The sequence below is a fragment of the Electrophorus electricus genome, chromosome 13, assembly GCF_041902795.1.
Source record: "Electrophorus electricus isolate QZ-2024a chromosome 13, ASM4190279v1, whole genome shotgun sequence".
Taxonomy (NCBI): domain Eukaryota; kingdom Metazoa; phylum Chordata; class Actinopteri; order Gymnotiformes; family Gymnotidae; genus Electrophorus; species Electrophorus electricus.
The window spans coordinates 8,273,252-8,289,999 of record NC_137509.1 but is presented as its reverse complement, the minus strand read 5'-3'; the positions used below and the strand labels follow the sequence as shown (position 1 = coordinate 8,289,999).

The 16,748-nt window shown below is 40.6% G+C and overlaps 4 non-coding genes and 1 pseudogene across 43 annotated transcripts in view; all 5 read left to right on the top strand.

Moving 5' to 3' along the window:
* tmem88b (transmembrane protein 88 b) overlaps positions 1-16,748 on the top strand; it is a 139,662-nt gene that overhangs the window by 72,584 nt on the left and 50,330 nt on the right. For 36 of the 40 annotated variants that reach the window (XR_014115787.1, XR_014115780.1, XR_014115779.1 and 33 more), the window contains 7 exons: positions 1,104-3,591; positions 5,860-5,939; positions 6,515-6,616; positions 7,733-8,105; positions 9,041-9,147; positions 9,736-9,869; positions 13,315-15,802. This is a non-coding gene — a transcript (transmembrane protein 88 b). The remainder of the gene's footprint in view (positions 1-1,103; positions 3,592-5,859; positions 5,940-6,514; positions 6,617-7,732; positions 8,106-9,040; positions 9,148-9,735; positions 9,870-13,314; positions 15,803-16,748) is intronic. The other 4 variants (XR_014115799.1, XR_014115781.1, XR_014115791.1 and 1 more) reach the window with 4 other exon arrangements.
* LOC145646304 (U1 spliceosomal RNA) lies at positions 691-854 on the top strand. The gene has a single exon (XR_014116157.1). It is a non-coding gene; the product is annotated as a U1 spliceosomal RNA (small nuclear RNA).
* Positions 5,656-5,774, top strand: LOC145646315 (U2 spliceosomal RNA; annotated as a pseudogene).
* On the top strand, positions 11,814-12,004 carry LOC145646309 (U2 spliceosomal RNA). The gene has a single exon (XR_014116164.1). It is a non-coding gene; the product is annotated as a U2 spliceosomal RNA (small nuclear RNA).
* On the top strand, positions 12,902-13,065 carry LOC145646303 (U1 spliceosomal RNA). The gene has a single exon (XR_014116156.1). It is a non-coding gene; the product is annotated as a U1 spliceosomal RNA (small nuclear RNA).

Genomic DNA, 16,748 nt, shown 5'->3' with positions numbered 1-16,748 from the left:
CGTTTCTGTGGAGGGATAAGCTCCGTGTGTATTGTTTAACAACTGCAAGTGATCGCCCGTTGCAGTATATGAAGAGAAATGTTCCCTTTAAAAGCGTAGCGCAGCGTAGTGTGCCCAGTATAAAATCTTGAGTGATCTCGCCTCTTTTTTCGGCCGTTGATTGCGAACAGATACCACCCTGTAGCAGACAACGCTCTGGAGGACAAATGACGAGAGTTTTGCTCATCTCGCTAAAACGAAAGTCGTCAATGGCACGACGCGCGTTTCTGTTCCTTTCAATGCTTGGTAATTTTCTCAACAATTCTGTGTGGATTTTGAATCACCAAGCTAGCGAAAGCACCATTTCTCTATACGGCGCAGCAATACGTTAGTCCAGCATGTTCGCCCGTTGTGAATTTCGCTCACGTGAAGAGTTTGCTCCACACACGAAAATAGAAACAACGTCCACGCGTCCTCATGGCTCATTACGTATTCGGAAGCAGTGCATCATGGGAAGCCTCTTCTCCGTTTCGTTTAAATCGACGAGATAACAGCCCATAAATGTTCTTTTCAAACAATACGTCGTTCTTCTGTAGGTATGTATTCAGTTTGCTTTTAGATTGTGTTTAGTTGCGTATTGAGCGGGGATCCTACCATCTGAGTGAATACTAAGTCTTTTGATCATGTGTTCGCCGTGTGGACGGGGAATTCATACTTACCTGGCAGGGGAGATACCATGATCAAGAAGGTGGTTCACCCAGGGCGAGGCTCAGCCATTGCACTCCGGTTGTGCTGACCCCTGCGAATTCCCCAAATGTGGGAATCTCGACTGCATAATTTCTGGTAGTGGGGGACTGCGTTCGCGCTCTCCCCTGATTTACTTGGGTTCAAAAATAGTTGTGTGTGTTTACGTCTTGTTGTGGGTCTCGATGCAGCGGTGCACCCTTGCTGAGTGTGTTTGCTTTGCGTATTAAACCCTTATTTTCTAGAAGCTAGTCTCTTATCTTTTTATTGCTTTAAATCACAAGTGACACAGGAACAAAATGCTTTTCATGCACGTTAGGTTTCTTGTTCACGAAAACAATTTCACACAGTATAACATGTTTACTGTACCCCTCTCATAGGCTGCTGACGCTTGGTTAGCCTTTTGACTAAGATCAGGTCTACGGAAGCTCAAATTGCTGTCACTGCTACAAGATGAGGAGCTTGTCATTGACTATAGGGAGCAATACGGCAAGTGGAGAACAGATGCATGTTCAGACTGCAAAGAAACACTACACAGGAATTTTCACCTGGTCAGTAGGGGGTTTGATTTCAGTAAATACATGTTAAAAATGAAATGGTGTGTGGGGGTGTTGTAGTCACATAAACCAATTCACTTTAATCAATTTGCCGCTAAGACCCCAGTTTACTATCAGCGACCTTACACAACATGACGGTCTTACAATGAAACACGGTTTGTGCTGTCGTAGCAATGGCAGTAAAACATGTATAAAAATGGCATCTCTATTCTTTTTTTCTTTTTTTTCTGTTTCTGTCTTGAATACAGAAATGTGTAAATGCCGTTTGTAGTTTTTCAATGGTGCTGTTAATTTATTGTATTAATTTATCTTCAAAACTAGACAAGCCTAGATATATCATATTGGCCATGCCACTTGAATTTAGTGAAGATATAAATGTATATTAATGGATATATGAACATTTTTCTAAAGCATTAAGAATTTTATAAAATGCGTGTTTCTAATGGTTCGAAATATACAGGTTTTAAGAGATTTTTTTCAATTTTAGTTACTGTGACTGAGAATCTTTGTGTTTTGTCATGCTATTTCCATTGGAAGAGAATCTATTATCATGAAAAAAGCATTTTAGGATCGCACAAGGTCTTTTCCATGAATGTTTTCTTGATTTTTGTGAGAAAACAATTAGTCATGAATTTGTTTAGTGAATCGTGTTTTACCTCTCCTTTTTTTGCTTAATATACAGATTTATTCTCTTGATTTTTTTTTTGATTATTTTTATACTTTTTTTTTTTTTTTTTTAAGGTTTTCCATTATTCTTGTTGCTCTGTAAGTTTTTTTTTTTTAAAGGAGAGATTCAAGAGTAAATTGTCCCTTAAACTCCCAACTTGGGCTATATGTTAATTCTTTAATAACTATAGCTCCATTTTGTATAAGAGCAAAAAGCCACTTTTGTAACTGAAATTAGCAGCAAAATGAAATGTAAGCGCTTCTTATTGCTGCATTTTTGACCCCGTTTACCCTGCCCTTTACCTTGTATTGTAGGGGGGAAATAAATTCAGAGCTGTTTTTTACATTTAAGAATTGACACATTTAGTGGCGCTTGATTTTGTTTTAAACATTGTCTGTGGGAGAAAACAGTTGCAATGACGACCGAGGCATAATCTTGGTTATACAGAATTTATCTGCGGTTGGTTGTCATAAACCAAAAATTGAGAAGTTTTTGTTTGTTTGTTTTGTTCACATCAAACTGTAAATACTGTGGCATTTTACTGGAATGAGGATAAGTGTGAATCGAATTTCCCATTCGATTGATAAACTGTAATTTCTTTTTAATTTCTAGTCTTAAGCTTGAATCAATTATTTCACATATAATGAAAATGTTGGTTACAATTATGATATAGAAGGTGCTGAGTTCTCTTTGAACTACTCTTTCATTTCTAAAGAAAAATCTATTTTTCCTGTTGCAATATATCATTTCTTCTTTTTGTGGTCATTTATTTAAAATCTGCACTGTTTTAGTGAGTTCACACAGAAAGCAAACGGAGCCAGACATGTCTTAAACACTTTGTGAATTTGTGTGGCATTACTATGACCATTAATATTAAATGCTTTTGATAAACATGGAGTGTAACTGACCTATTAAATGAAGGATATGGTGCTTTGCTTTGCTTGTAGTCACCTGGATAAAAATGATTATTTGAAGACACTTGATCAACTCAAATGAGGCATACCTCTCTTTAAAAAGAACCACGGGAAGCCCAGCCCTATACTGAGTTTGGAAATCAAACTCATCCCTACCTTCCATCATCTTTCCCTGTCAATTTGTAAAATATATGCAGATTCTGGAAGCTAGACGTGCATCAGCATCTGATAATGCTGTGGCTTCTGACTACCTGTTTCACAACACATTTAGAAGCCTTTAAATGTTAAGAACAAGAGGAACCTGAACCCTTTCCCAAAATTCAAGCTGCCAAAATGAATACAAAACAATTTTAAGGACAAAGAAAGAAATGAAGAAGAAAAATATAAATGGCTCAGGGATTCATTTTGAAGCTACGTTTTACCTAGGTTTTGAAGGATGTGTTTTTAGTACTGAGTAAGTTGACTATTTCAGATAGAAAGCCTAAAATAAAATCATGCCCGCAGTTTTAGTCAACCAGGAAGCCTCTAGCTCTCTAATCTCTCACTTGTCTAGGACGTGATGCCAAATCTGCTTGATAATCGCACGTATGAGGAATTAGTCTTTAGAAATGATGCACTTAGTAGTTGCCAAACGTAGAACCGAACTGCAGATCCTCTTGCCGTGACGCGGATTTACTTTGCAGGCCTAAATTTAAGACCCGCTCTGAACCAGACGCACGTATAATGTGAGGTAAGCATTTTTCTTGGAAAATAACATGCTATGTAAATATAGTATATAATAATATTAGGGAAATGGGGAGAAGTGCTGTTCAAAGCAGAATCATCATTTGTGTAACGGTACGTTTTTGTAGAGAGAAACTACTCTCAGTAATAGTGCGCGTCACAAGTTTTTTCACCGTAAGCCTAAAATCGCCCTTTTGAACAAACGCGTTAGAATTGTTTAATTTCTTTCGGAATAAAACAATCTTTTGGCGTGATCTGACTGTTTAAAAGCAGTGCTAAGTTCGAAGTATGGAAATTGCTTTTGCTTGTAACGGCAGTCGATAGGTGCGTGTTTAAAGTAACATTTGCAGCGGTTTACCGAGGCCACAGGCCAATGACTGCTAGACGTTCTTTTGCGTGACTGTTGATGAGACGACAATCAGCTAAAATATCTTGGTCGTTTAATAAACTGCTTGCCACGAATAGAGGCTAGTGGCAGATATGAAAACATTAAACGCAATAGCGCACGTGTCCTTTTGTTTTCTTCCTGAGAAACTGTGCTCTATCTCGGCCTTTTGGTCATATGTGATTTGAAAATGTAGGCCTAGTTTTAAACCAATGTATGGCGTATGTTGCCCAAGTACGTGCGTCTGTATAGACGTTGGCTGCAATATGACATAGTGTATGATGAAAACATTTTGAGATACCAATTAAAGACGAAAGGTAGTCAGCCGCCTAGTCCGCTATTTGGAGACGAGAAATAAGGTCCACGATTATGTTCAGCATATTCAGAAGCTTCCTCCATGAAGCTGGTACTTATGTAAAGCACATAAATAAGGCTCGTCGATCTTTTGTGTTTCTGCTAACTTGTGTCTCACAAGATCGTTGGGCTGGTTTTGAGTTGGCGCCAAGCTAATGCAGAGAAAGATGTGACAGATGCAATAAATTCGGTCCAAAGTCTAATAAATAATTTTTGATTGGCTTTGAGGCAGTGGTGGCTCAGTGATTAAGGCATTTGTCTAGCAATCAAAAGGTTGCTGGTTCAACTTGGGCACCTGAGCCGAGACCCTTAACCTAGTAGCTCAAGCTGTACTCGTTTGTAATTATAAGTTGCTTTGGATAAACGCGTTAGCTAAATGTAAATAAACGGGTCGTGTGACATCATTCACGCCCAATGACTTTCCACGGACAAAGTGACCTAGCTAGAATTTTAAACCAGGAATTACCATAAGAGAAAGTCAACTGTTTTTGTTTTTTGTTTTTCCTCTGCCGATAGTTAACGGCAGACGCGTGAGTGTGAATGGGGGTCTAAGCCCTCCAGGAGCATAGCAAAAATGAAAAGGAACAAGCCATCCATTAACACCCCGCTTACATGTCGAATTGTTTTAATGCAGAAGTCGTTTTTAGTTTGCTTATTTGTTCATCAGTCGTCAGGGGGCCATTGCTGGTCACTAGCATGTCAGTTGCACTTAATTTAGGATAATTGTGACAGACATCCAGATCATGTGTTTTCTTTGTCCCCTTTGAATCTGGAGGAATGATGGCACGGTTGAAAAAGATAGAATGAATGAGAAGTACGATTTAAACTAAAGAACACCCAACGAGGCTTTGTGATAAGGTTAGAGTTCACTAAAACTAACAGCACTAGAAAGGGAAGCAACATTTTAGAAATATCTGATACAAATGATGTGAGGCACAACCAATTTAAAAAAGACAGTTTATGTGTTAAACATGTATATTAGGATGGCTGTGGACCAGATCTAGGGCTTCAGTCTGAAAAGACAGGCAAAGTTTGCCTTCACATTCAATCATATTCAATCTATTCTCTTCTTGAAGGACGTACTGCCTTGTTTATATAGTTGGTACTCTAGTATTTCTCCCTGCGTGTGGCTGTCTTTTGCTTTCAAGCCAGCAGAGGTTACTGTGGAGACTAGCAGGTAAAAAAAAAAAATAATAAAAATTGGGCAATTTAAATTCTGATTCGAGGGTGTGGTTTCCTCATCAGTACCATTAGCATTAGCATGTCTGCATATAACATAGGTATTGTTTGATGATTTTTCTGCAGAGGTTTGCTATTTGTAATTCCGGTCCCCTACCTGGAGACCATATATTAAATAGATTTTTGGAACAGGGAGATGGAATAGGGGCTTGTTCCATCCACTCCACACACAGACCCAGTATCGCAGCACCTCTGTGAACAGTGTACCTCCCATCATCAAAGATTCTTAGCTCATATTTATATGGCAAGCTTCTTGTTTTAATTCTGTGTGTTGTGTTCACTTTTAAAATTCTTTAGGAGTACAGATGTCATCAGGCCCACTAGCTCTGTGACTGTGAAGCCCGTAGAGCTCCCGCTTTACCTGGACGATGGTGAAGGTAGGGCTGGGTGATGAGGGAGTATGCAGGGAGCTAAGAATTCCTGATTGTGGGGGAAGAGATGAAGGGAGGATGGCAGAATTGGTCCTGGTCAAGTGTTATTTTAATGTTGTTTTGAAGGGAGCTATTGGCAGGAACGAGGCTGTCCTCTGGGGTCAGAAGTCTGCTGAGAGCAGAGAGGGTGACAGGGGTGTTGATGGGTCATAGAGCAGGGACTCCAACAGAGGTGTGAATGGGGGCAGGTTGGGTGGAGACCTAGTCTCACCGTCTGAGCACACAGTGGTGGGGGTTGTGTCAAACCTGTTGAAACATTAGATTAAGTTCAGATGCAAATGCCTGATCTCCTTGTACTCTACAGACTGTCAAGCTTTTCATCCCATTCAACACATCTGCTGTGTTGTTCGGACCCGTTTTCTATGCTTTTTTTCACGTTGACGTAAAAAATGGTCCAAAAGGTTATGCCCTCTCGTTGCACGGTTAACATACTGTTTAAAGTTGGTGAGGACAGGAGAAAAGGAGACATGACTGAAATAAACACAGATCAATAAGAGGGCGTTGGAATGTTTTCTCTGAAGTCCCGCGATGACCGAGTGAAAGATGTCGCTAGCGCTCTTCGACACAGCCCACGGAGGGACGTAAACAACTACAGCAGTGGAGTAGGAGAACTCCCACGCTAGGTACGCTCCCTGTACATCCACTGGTTGTTCAGTAAGGCAGACGGTTCATCCACCTTGTTCGCAAAGTGAAACGTGTAAATCTTTTCATGATTTTATCACTGCATACAGAAGACTGTGTAAGTGAATTTCCCTGTTTCCAGCTTGGTGTTGCTAGGATCACCAAGCATAATGTTTTGCAATTTTGACTTTGGACCATTTCCTCCCCAGGAGAAAGTTTAATATGGACCTGAAATGAGGGGATTGGATCACGTGGTTCTATAGTATTCGTGACTCCACCAATCCAAGTTATGCAAAATCCCACCTACAATCCATTTTTAAATTGAGTTACAGATTTTGCGTACTCAAGAGCAAATGAAATGCTTGCTTATTGAGTATGCCTCAGTGCAGGCCTGGGGACCTAGGCCACATAGTTACAGCGATCGCCTTTGCCGTGTACTGCCGAAGTGTAAAACATTGGAAATCTACTACTTAATCTGGTTTTAAAAATTGGGTAAATATTTCACAGGTTCCTTTTTACATTAAATGTATTGCTCCATGAGTGTCCTTCAACACAGACCCGAGAGGTGAGTGTGTCAGGCAGGAGCAGAGTCGAACACAAGTTCATACAAAAAAAAAAAAAAAGATAAAATAAAACTTCTTTGTCTTTTATATCACATCTGTGTGAACAGAGAATCTGTTATGAGTTTCCCCCAAGTTATGAAATGCTTCACAAATGTAGGCATGGCATGGCCTACGTCACCGGGGAGGCCAATATGATTATATGTCTAAAGAGGTTTTGAAAATGGTTGCTTTAAAATTGAGCTTGAAGGGGTTGGTTCGCTGTGTTGACCTCACCGTCGTGAAGGGAGGTGTCTACCTGGGAAGAGCTTGAGGTTGCGTACGTTGTGAATTGAGTAGGCAGGGGCCTATGGGAAACTTGGTTCAAGATATTTGGCGTTCTGGGTTGTGACGGGAAATCTCCTTTGTATGCTCTGCCAAAGGTAGAACCATGAAGAAGTCAGTGGTTGAAATGAATTTTTACCACTGTTTCTTCCACTGCTCTGTTACCCACTCCTCCAACCGATGTGCATTCCCCAACATCCAACTCTCTGACTTCTCTGTCTCCTCTCTCTTCAGATGAAATTCTTCAACTCCTGACTTCCTGACTACATGTCCGCTGGATCCAATTCCTTGCGCTCTGTTCTAGACAATCGCAAAAGATCTGCTTCCTTTCGTCTCTGTCATCGTCAACAACTGCTTATCTTCTGGATACGTGCCTACTGCATTCAAAACCGCCAGGGTGGTACCGATTCTCTTGGTGATGTAATATCTGCTCATGGTTTCTCCTACCACTGCTATGCTGATGACGCTCAATTATTTCTTTCTTTTCCAACCTCTGACACGCAGGTCTCCAGACGTATCTCAGCACGCTTGACTGACATCGCGTCATGGATGACAGCCCACCACTTGAAGCTCAACCCCAGTAAAACCGAGCTTCTGTTCATCCCAGGTACTCCCAAGCCTTACCATGAGCTTGCTGTTTCCTTTGAGAACTCCCTGGGCATAACTTTGGACAACCAGTTGTCGTTGTCAACTCATGTTTCTAATCTAACCCGGTCTTGCAGAGTCCTCCTTTGTAACATACCAAGGATTCGACCGTTTCTCTCGCAGGAAGCTTGTGCAGTCTCTTGTGATCTCAAAGCTAGACTACTGCAACTCGCTACTTGCTGATCTTCCTCTAAGAGCCATCAAACCTCTACAATTTGTCCAGAATGCAGCAGCACGACTGGTCTTCAATCTTCCGACGTTCACACATGTTACTCCACAGCTGCGCTCCCTTCATTGGCTCCCTGTAGCTGCACGCATCAGATTTAATACCTTGATGCTTGCCTACAAAGCCAAAAATGGACCAGCCTCTTCATACATGAGGTCAACGGTCAAAGCCCGATCCGTACCTCAAGCACGGCTCGGCTTGAAATACCTTGCTTCAGGTCTCATGGACGACAAGCATCGAGACTCTTTTCCGTCCTGGCTCCGAGATGGTGGAATGAACTCCCAACTGCTGTCCAGACAGCAGAGTCCCTTGCAGTCTTCAAACGCGGACTGAAGACCCATCTATTTGCAGAATATCTAAAGGACAACTGACACTGCTCCCATATTGACTGACTAATTTAGTACTTATTGTAGGGTATGGTTTATGTTGTTTAACAAACTCTGGCACGTATTGTTTATAGCACCCATCATTGTTTAAAATAGACCTTATGTATTTTGTACTTCTAGGTGTCAGCATTCGTCCCTGTATTTCTACAGTATTCTAGTTCATTGGCATGTTTGATTCTAACCTACTGTACTGTACTAGGATGTATTCTATGAGTAAATGACAAAGCACTTTTGTAAGCCGCTCTGGATAAGAGCGTCTGCTAAATGCCGTAAATGTACTTCAAGGAGGACAGCTTCAAAACCCGTGTGAAGTTCGATCCTGGTTTTTCATCTCTCTTACTCCGTGCCTCGGCAGCTGTTACAACCGTGTGTGACTCGGCGGCTCACAGCCTGTAAGTATGCTTTACTGTTTGTGTTTTAGGATGTTTGAAGCAAACAAGGTGTGTGCTAGCTACAACGAGTGTTCCGGTGTCGAATTGTTGGCTGTAGCTAACCCGTAGACCCATTGCTCGAGATCGGGTAACGAGCCCAATTAATCTTAGCGTGTTGGAATGGTTTTGTTAATCGGCTGCAGGTTCAATTTTAGATTACGTTGCGCGGAAATATGGCGATATGGGGTTTTTTTTTTTACATCACTAAATGTTAAATAATGTTCACGTGAATGTGGATTTATATTTACATCGGTGCAATTGGTTTTATGATTACATGCTGTAGCTAGCTGGCTAATTAATGTCGCAGTCCCAGTTCACTGTTGCGGGACGGCGAAGAGCTTCGAAACCAGCATAAACTTAATGAATTCTAAGATGGAAGATTTTCTAAAACTAATGATTTCGCGAGTGCTGCTTGAAAATGTATTGCGCTTAAAAACAAAACAAAACAAAACATGGCAATACACAAGAGTTCGCCTGCAGATAAATCTGACAAATTATCAGTTGAAATCTTTAATCATTAACTCGGCATAATTCATTCTTGTTAAACAGCTGGATTTTACGTCGTTTTCGAGCGCAGACTGAAGGACAGGCGAGACGTGTAGGGGCGGAATCGTTCTGTGGGTTCAGCGAGCAGAACGTGGACGAGCTGACCAATCAGAGCAGGCAGTACCCGCACAGTACAGGTAAGTTACCGTCATCTGTTGCTGGTGCTTGTTTTCGTGTTTTTTTCCGTTCACTTTGTGGATTTGGAGGGGGTGTGAGGGGGGAGGGCGGCAATGCGCAAAACAATAGACCTCTGCTGCGCTGTAGCCAGATAAGATGTAGCGTACGCGTGTGAAGCTGTTTGGTGAAACTGGTGTTGTCGTCGATATATTTACTGGATGATTTGATCGCTAATACATTTGGACATCATGGAAAGGAAGAGGTTTACTTTAGATGAAGTAAACGTGGAGTTGTTTGCGTGCACATATGAGCTGGAAGCGGAGCGTGACGGTTCAGTAGCTTCGAACATGGACTACGATGTTTCCATTACAAATGTTTCCCGCTGGGAAATGGCTCGGCTTTCGTAAGTCTAAATGAACGTTTGTACATAAGAGAATGCGTACTATTTATTTACAGTATTTACAATGTGTTCTCCCCGGTATAACTTTTTATCCTATTAGCAGTGAAGCTACTATCGTGTATCCTTTTAGCAATGAAACTAATATTGTTTTTACTACGTTGTCAAACATCGTTGTGATGTTTTTGCGAAACAAATCTTGGATGTATGGTGGCTGACGGCTTTTTGTGCAATCGGAGAGGTCCGGGGGCACTTTGGAGATGTCTATGACACCTAGCGGAAAATCCTTTTTTTTTTTTTTTAAATTTAGATGAGCTCACATGGAAGCTAAATAACGAGGAGGGGGAGGGGGGGCGAGGGCGGGGGCGCCTGGATTTGAATGACTGTCTTGGCCCAAGTGTCTAATTCAATTTGAATGACGAATGATCATTGTGCTATATGTATAGTTTCAGATAGCTAGTGTTATAGTGTAGAAGTATAAATCGCTTAAATTGGAGGTGCACACAGAGGTTAAACTGGTCGGTGTTGCTTTTTATAAATGTGATATGTTGATGTGAGGGGATATGCACAGAACACGATTGCACCCACCCCCAAATTATGTGAAGACTAGCACTTAAGCTTTCAAGTGCTAGTGGAGCGGTAGTTTTGTACGAGAGAAACTTGTTGACCTAGCAAACGTTCATGTGCTAGTTTTGTAAAGGGAAGAACTCGTTAATGGGTGTTGTAGTTTATTAGCTTGCTAGTATATATCGGTTTTGGCCCGTTTCCCCCAGTGTTTGGAAGTCATACACTCTCTTAAAAATGATGGTTATTCAAGTATTCCTTTTATCTGGAACATGGCCGTACGCTAGGTTGACAAGTTCCTCCTGGAACCAGACTACCGCCGCACTTGCACTTGTTATTACGTACTGTATACACTTCGGTGCTAAAAAACCCAACAATGTCACATGAAGCTGATGGTGCGGTCTGAAAGTGTGGTGCTGCAGGTCTAGAGGTTTCTAATTTCTAGATGTTTAATTTACAATGAGTGTCTGAGCCGTTCACTTATATGGGAATAGGCGGGGTTCGGTTATCCCGCATCCAGCCAATAGAGGGCGCCAGAGACACGGTGGCTTCGCTGTCGTCCAGCCCACGTGTGTGTGTGTGTACTGTCTATGGTCTAACCACGAGAGGGATACGGAAGCGCATTTAAACCTTTGATGCCGCTGATATTTATTATTTTATCAGTGAACAGACTTTCGTGCTTCAGTGGTGTTAAGTCGAAATCCAGAACAGGTATTTGGTGTCTAAACTATTAATAAAGGAGAGGTAGCAGAGGCAAGACTTGATCTAGACTACTTGTATTTGATTGGTCGGCGAGCAACCATATTTAATGTTATGAAAGACTTGAGTTTTCAGGTCCCCGGACTACGTGTAGCACGACGTTTCTCGGGCAATTCGTAATGGAACCTGAATAGTAGTATAGGTTCCTAGTGTTTTTGTGAAAATCCGTGATGCGTAGTTTTATCGCCGTAAGGGTCATTCTCGATGCCTTGAATGGCTACCCTGGGTTTGGTAGGCGGCTGGTATCGCTTCTCGGCCTTTTGGCTAAGATCAAGTGTAGTATCTGTTCTTATCAGTTTAATATCTGATACGTCCCCTACCCGGGGACCATATATTAAATTGATTTTTGGAACAGGGAGATGGAATAGGGGCTTGCTCCGTCCACTCCACGCATCGACCCGGTATTGCAGTACCTCCGGGAACGGTGCACCTCCTCCCTCCTTTGCTCTGTGGGAAAATAAGAAAACAGTTGTTTGATTTTTTTTTTAAACTTTTTAATTATTTATTATTATTATTATTATTATTATTATTATTATTATTTTTTTTTTTTACATTTTTCTATTGTGTGTGTTTGCGCGCGCGCGCGCATCCTGTTCAGGGCAGTCTCTTCTCTTTGGAAGAATCTTCTGTGTGTCGGCTAGACGTTTCTGTGGAGGGATAAGCTCCGTGTGTATTGTTTAACAACTGCAAGTGATCGCCCGTTGCAGTATATGAAGAGAAATGTTCCCTTTAAAAGCGTAGCGCAGCGTAGTGTGCCCAGTATAAAATCTTGAGTGATCTCGCCTCTTTTTTCGGCCGTTGATTGCGAACAGATACCACCCTGTAGCAGACAACGCTCTGGAGGACAAATGACGAGAGTTTTGCTCATCTCGCTAAAACGAAAGTCGTCAATGGCACGACGCGCGTTTCTGTTCCTTTCAATGCTTGGTAATTTTCTCAACAATTCTGTGTGGATTTTGAATCACCAAGCTAGCGAAAGCACCATTTCTCTATACGGCGCAGCAATACGTTAGTCCAGCATGTTCGCCCGTTGTGAATTTCGCTCACGTGAAGAGTTTGCTCCACACACGAAAATAGAAACAACGTCCACGCGTCCTCATGGCTCATTACGTATTCGGAAGCAGTGCATCATGGGAAGCCTCTTCTCCGTTTCGTTTAAATCGACGAGATAACAGCCCATAAATGTTCTTTTCAAACAATACGTCGTTCTTCTGTAGGTATGTATTCAGTTTGCTTTTAGATTGTGTTTAGTTGCGTATTGAGCGGGGATCCTACCATCTGAGTGAATACTAAGTCTTTTGATCATGTGTTCGCCGTGTGGACGGGGAATTCATACTTACCTGGCAGGGGAGATACCATGATCAAGAAGGTGGTTCACCCAGGGCGAGGCTCAGCCATTGCACTCCGGTTGTGCTGACCCCTGCGAATTCCCCAAATGTGGGAATCTCGACTGCATAATTTCTGGTAGTGGGGGACTGCGTTCGCGCTCTCCCCTGATTTACTTGGGTTCAAAAATAGTTGTGTGTGTTTACGTCTTGTTGTGGGTCTCGATGCAGCGGTGCACCCTTGCTGAGTGTGTTTGCTTTGCGTATTAAACCCTTATTTTCTAGAAGCTAGTCTCTTATCTTTTTATTGCTTTAAATCACAAGTGACACAGGAACAAAATGCTTTTCATGCACGTTAGGTTTCTTGTTCACGAAAACAATTTCACACAGTATAACATGTTTACTGTACCCCTCTCATAGGCTGCTGACGCTTGGTTAGCCTTTTGACTAAGATCAGGTCTACGGAAGCTCAAATTGCTGTCACTGCTACAAGATGAGGAGCTTGTCATTGACTATAGGGAGCAATACGGCAAGTGGAGAACAGATGCATGTTCAGACTGCAAAGAAACACTACACAGGAATTTTCACCTGGTCAGTAGGGGGTTTGATTTCAGTAAATACATGTTAAAAATGAAATGGTGTGTGGGGGTGTTGTAGTCACATAAACCAATTCACTTTAATCAATTTGCCGCTAAGACCCCAGTTTACTATCAGCGACCTTACACAACATGACGGTCTTACAATGAAACACGGTTTGTGCTGTCGTAGCAATGGCAGTAAAACATGTATAAAAATGGCATCTCTATTCTTTTTTTCTTTTTTTTCTGTTTCTGTCTTGAATACAGAAATGTGTAAATGCCGTTTGTAGTTTTTCAATGGTGCTGTTAATTTATTGTATTAATTTATCTTCAAAACTAGACAAGCCTAGATATATCATATTGGCCATGCCACTTGAATTTAGTGAAGATATAAATGTATATTAATGGATATATGAACATTTTTCTAAAGCATTAAGAATTTTATAAAATGCGTGTTTCTAATGGTTCGAAATATACAGGTTTTAAGAGATTTTTTTCAATTTTAGTTACTGTGACTGAGAATCTTTGTGTTTTGTCATGCTATTTCCATTGGAAGAGAATCTATTATCATGAAAAAAGCATTTTAGGATCGCACAAGGTCTTTTCCATGAATGTTTTCTTGATTTTTGTGAGAAAACAATTAGTCATGAATTTGTTTAGTGAATCGTGTTTTACCTCTCCTTTTTTTGCTTAATATACAGATTTATTCTCTTGATTTTTTTTTTGATTATTTTTATACTTTTTTTTTTTTTTTTTTAAGGTTTTCCATTATTCTTGTTGCTCTGTAAGTTTTTTTTTTTTAAAGGAGAGATTCAAGAGTAAATTGTCCCTTAAACTCCCAACTTGGGCTATATGTTAATTCTTTAATAACTATAGCTCCATTTTGTATAAGAGCAAAAAGCCACTTTTGTAACTGAAATTAGCAGCAAAATGAAATGTAAGCGCTTCTTATTGCTGCATTTTTGACCCCGTTTACCCTGCCCTTTACCTTGTATTGTAGGGGGGAAATAAATTCAGAGCTGTTTTTTACATTTAAGAATTGACACATTTAGTGGCGCTTGATTTTGTTTTAAACATTGTCTGTGGGAGAAAACAGTTGCAATGACGACCGAGGCATAATCTTGGTTATACAGAATTTATCTGCGGTTGGTTGTCATAAACCAAAAATTGAGAAGTTTTTGTTTGTTTGTTTTGTTCACATCAAACTGTAAATACTGTGGCATTTTACTGGAATGAGGATAAGTGTGAATCGAATTTCCCATTCGATTGATAAACTGTAATTTCTTTTTAATTTCTAGTCTTAAGCTTGAATCAATTATTTCACATATAATGAAAATGTTGGTTACAATTATGATATAGAAGGTGCTGAGTTCTCTTTGAACTACTCTTTCATTTCTAAAGAAAAATCTATTTTTCCTGTTGCAATATATCATTTCTTCTTTTTGTGGTCATTTATTTAAAATCTGCACTGTTTTAGTGAGTTCACACAGAAAGCAAACGGAGCCAGACATGTCTTAAACACTTTGTGAATTTGTGTGGCATTACTATGACCATTAATATTAAATGCTTTTGATAAACATGGAGTGTAACTGACCTATTAAATGAAGGATATGGTGCTTTGCTTTGCTTGTAGTCACCTGGATAAAAATGATTATTTGAAGACACTTGATCAACTCAAATGAGGCATACCTCTCTTTAAAAAGAACCACGGGAAGCCCAGCCCTATACTGAGTTTGGAAATCAAACTCATCCCTACCTTCCATCATCTTTCCCTGTCAATTTGTAAAATATATGCAGATTCTGGAAGCTAGACGTGCATCAGCATCTGATAATGCTGTGGCTTCTGACTACCTGTTTCACAACACATTTAGAAGCCTTTAAATGTTAAGAACAAGAGGAACCTGAACCCTTTCCCAAAATTCAAGCTGCCAAAATGAATACAAAACAATTTTAAGGACAAAGAAAGAAATGAAGAAGAAAAATATAAATGGCTCAGGGATTCATTTTGAAGCTACGTTTTACCTAGGTTTTGAAGGATGTGTTTTTAGTACTGAGTAAGTTGACTATTTCAGATAGAAAGCCTAAAATAAAATCATGCCCGCAGTTTTAGTCAACCAGGAAGCCTCTAGCTCTCTAATCTCTCACTTGTCTAGGACGTGATGCCAAATCTGCTTGATAATCGCACGTATGAGGAATTAGTCTTTAGAAATGATGCACTTAGTAGTTGCCAAACGTAGAACCGAACTGCAGATCCTCTTGCCGTGACGCGGATTTACTTTGCAGGCCTAAATTTAAGACCCGCTCTGAACCAGACGCACGTATAATGTGAGGTAAGCATTTTTCTTGGAAAATAACATGCTATGTAAATATAGTATATAATAATATTAGGGAAATGGGGAGAAGTGCTGTTCAAAGCAGAATCATCATTTGTGTAACGGTACGTTTTTGTAGAGAGAAACTACTCTCAGTAATAGTGCGCGTCACAAGTTTTTTCACCGTAAGCCTAAAATCGCCCTTTTGAACAAACGCGTTAGAATTGTTTAATTTCTTTCGGAATAAAACAATCTTTTGGCGTGATCTGACTGTTTAAAAGCAGTGCTAAGTTCGAAGTATGGAAATTGCTTTTGCTTGTAACGGCAGTCGATAGGTGCGTGTTTAAAGTAACATTTGCAGCGGTTTACCGAGGCCACAGGCCAATGACTGCTAGACGTTCTTTTGCGTGACTGTTGATGAGACGACAATCAGCTAAAATATCTTGGTCGTTTAATAAACTGCTTGCCACGAATAGAGGCTAGTGGCAGATATGAAAACATTAAACGCAATAGCGCACGTGTCCTTTTGTTTTCTTCCTGAGAAACTGTGCTCTATCTCGGCCTTTTGGTCATATGTGATTTGAAAATGTAGGCCTAGTTTTAAACCAATGTATGGCGTATGTTGCCCAAGTACGTGCGTCTGTATAGACGTTGGCTGCAATATGACATAGTGTATGATGAAAACATTTTGAGATACCAATTAAAGACGAAAGGTAGTCAGCCGCCTAGTCCGCTATTTGGAGACGAGAAATAAGGTCCACGATTATGTTCAGCATATTCAGAAGCTTCCTCCATGAAGCTGGTACTTATGTAAAGCACATAAATAAGGCTCGTCGATCTTTTGTGTTTCTGCTAACTTGTGTCTCACAAGATCGTTGGGCTGGTTTTGAGTTGGCGCCAAGCTAATGCAGAGAAAGATGTGACAGATGCAATAAATTCGGTCCAAAGTCTAATAAATAATTTT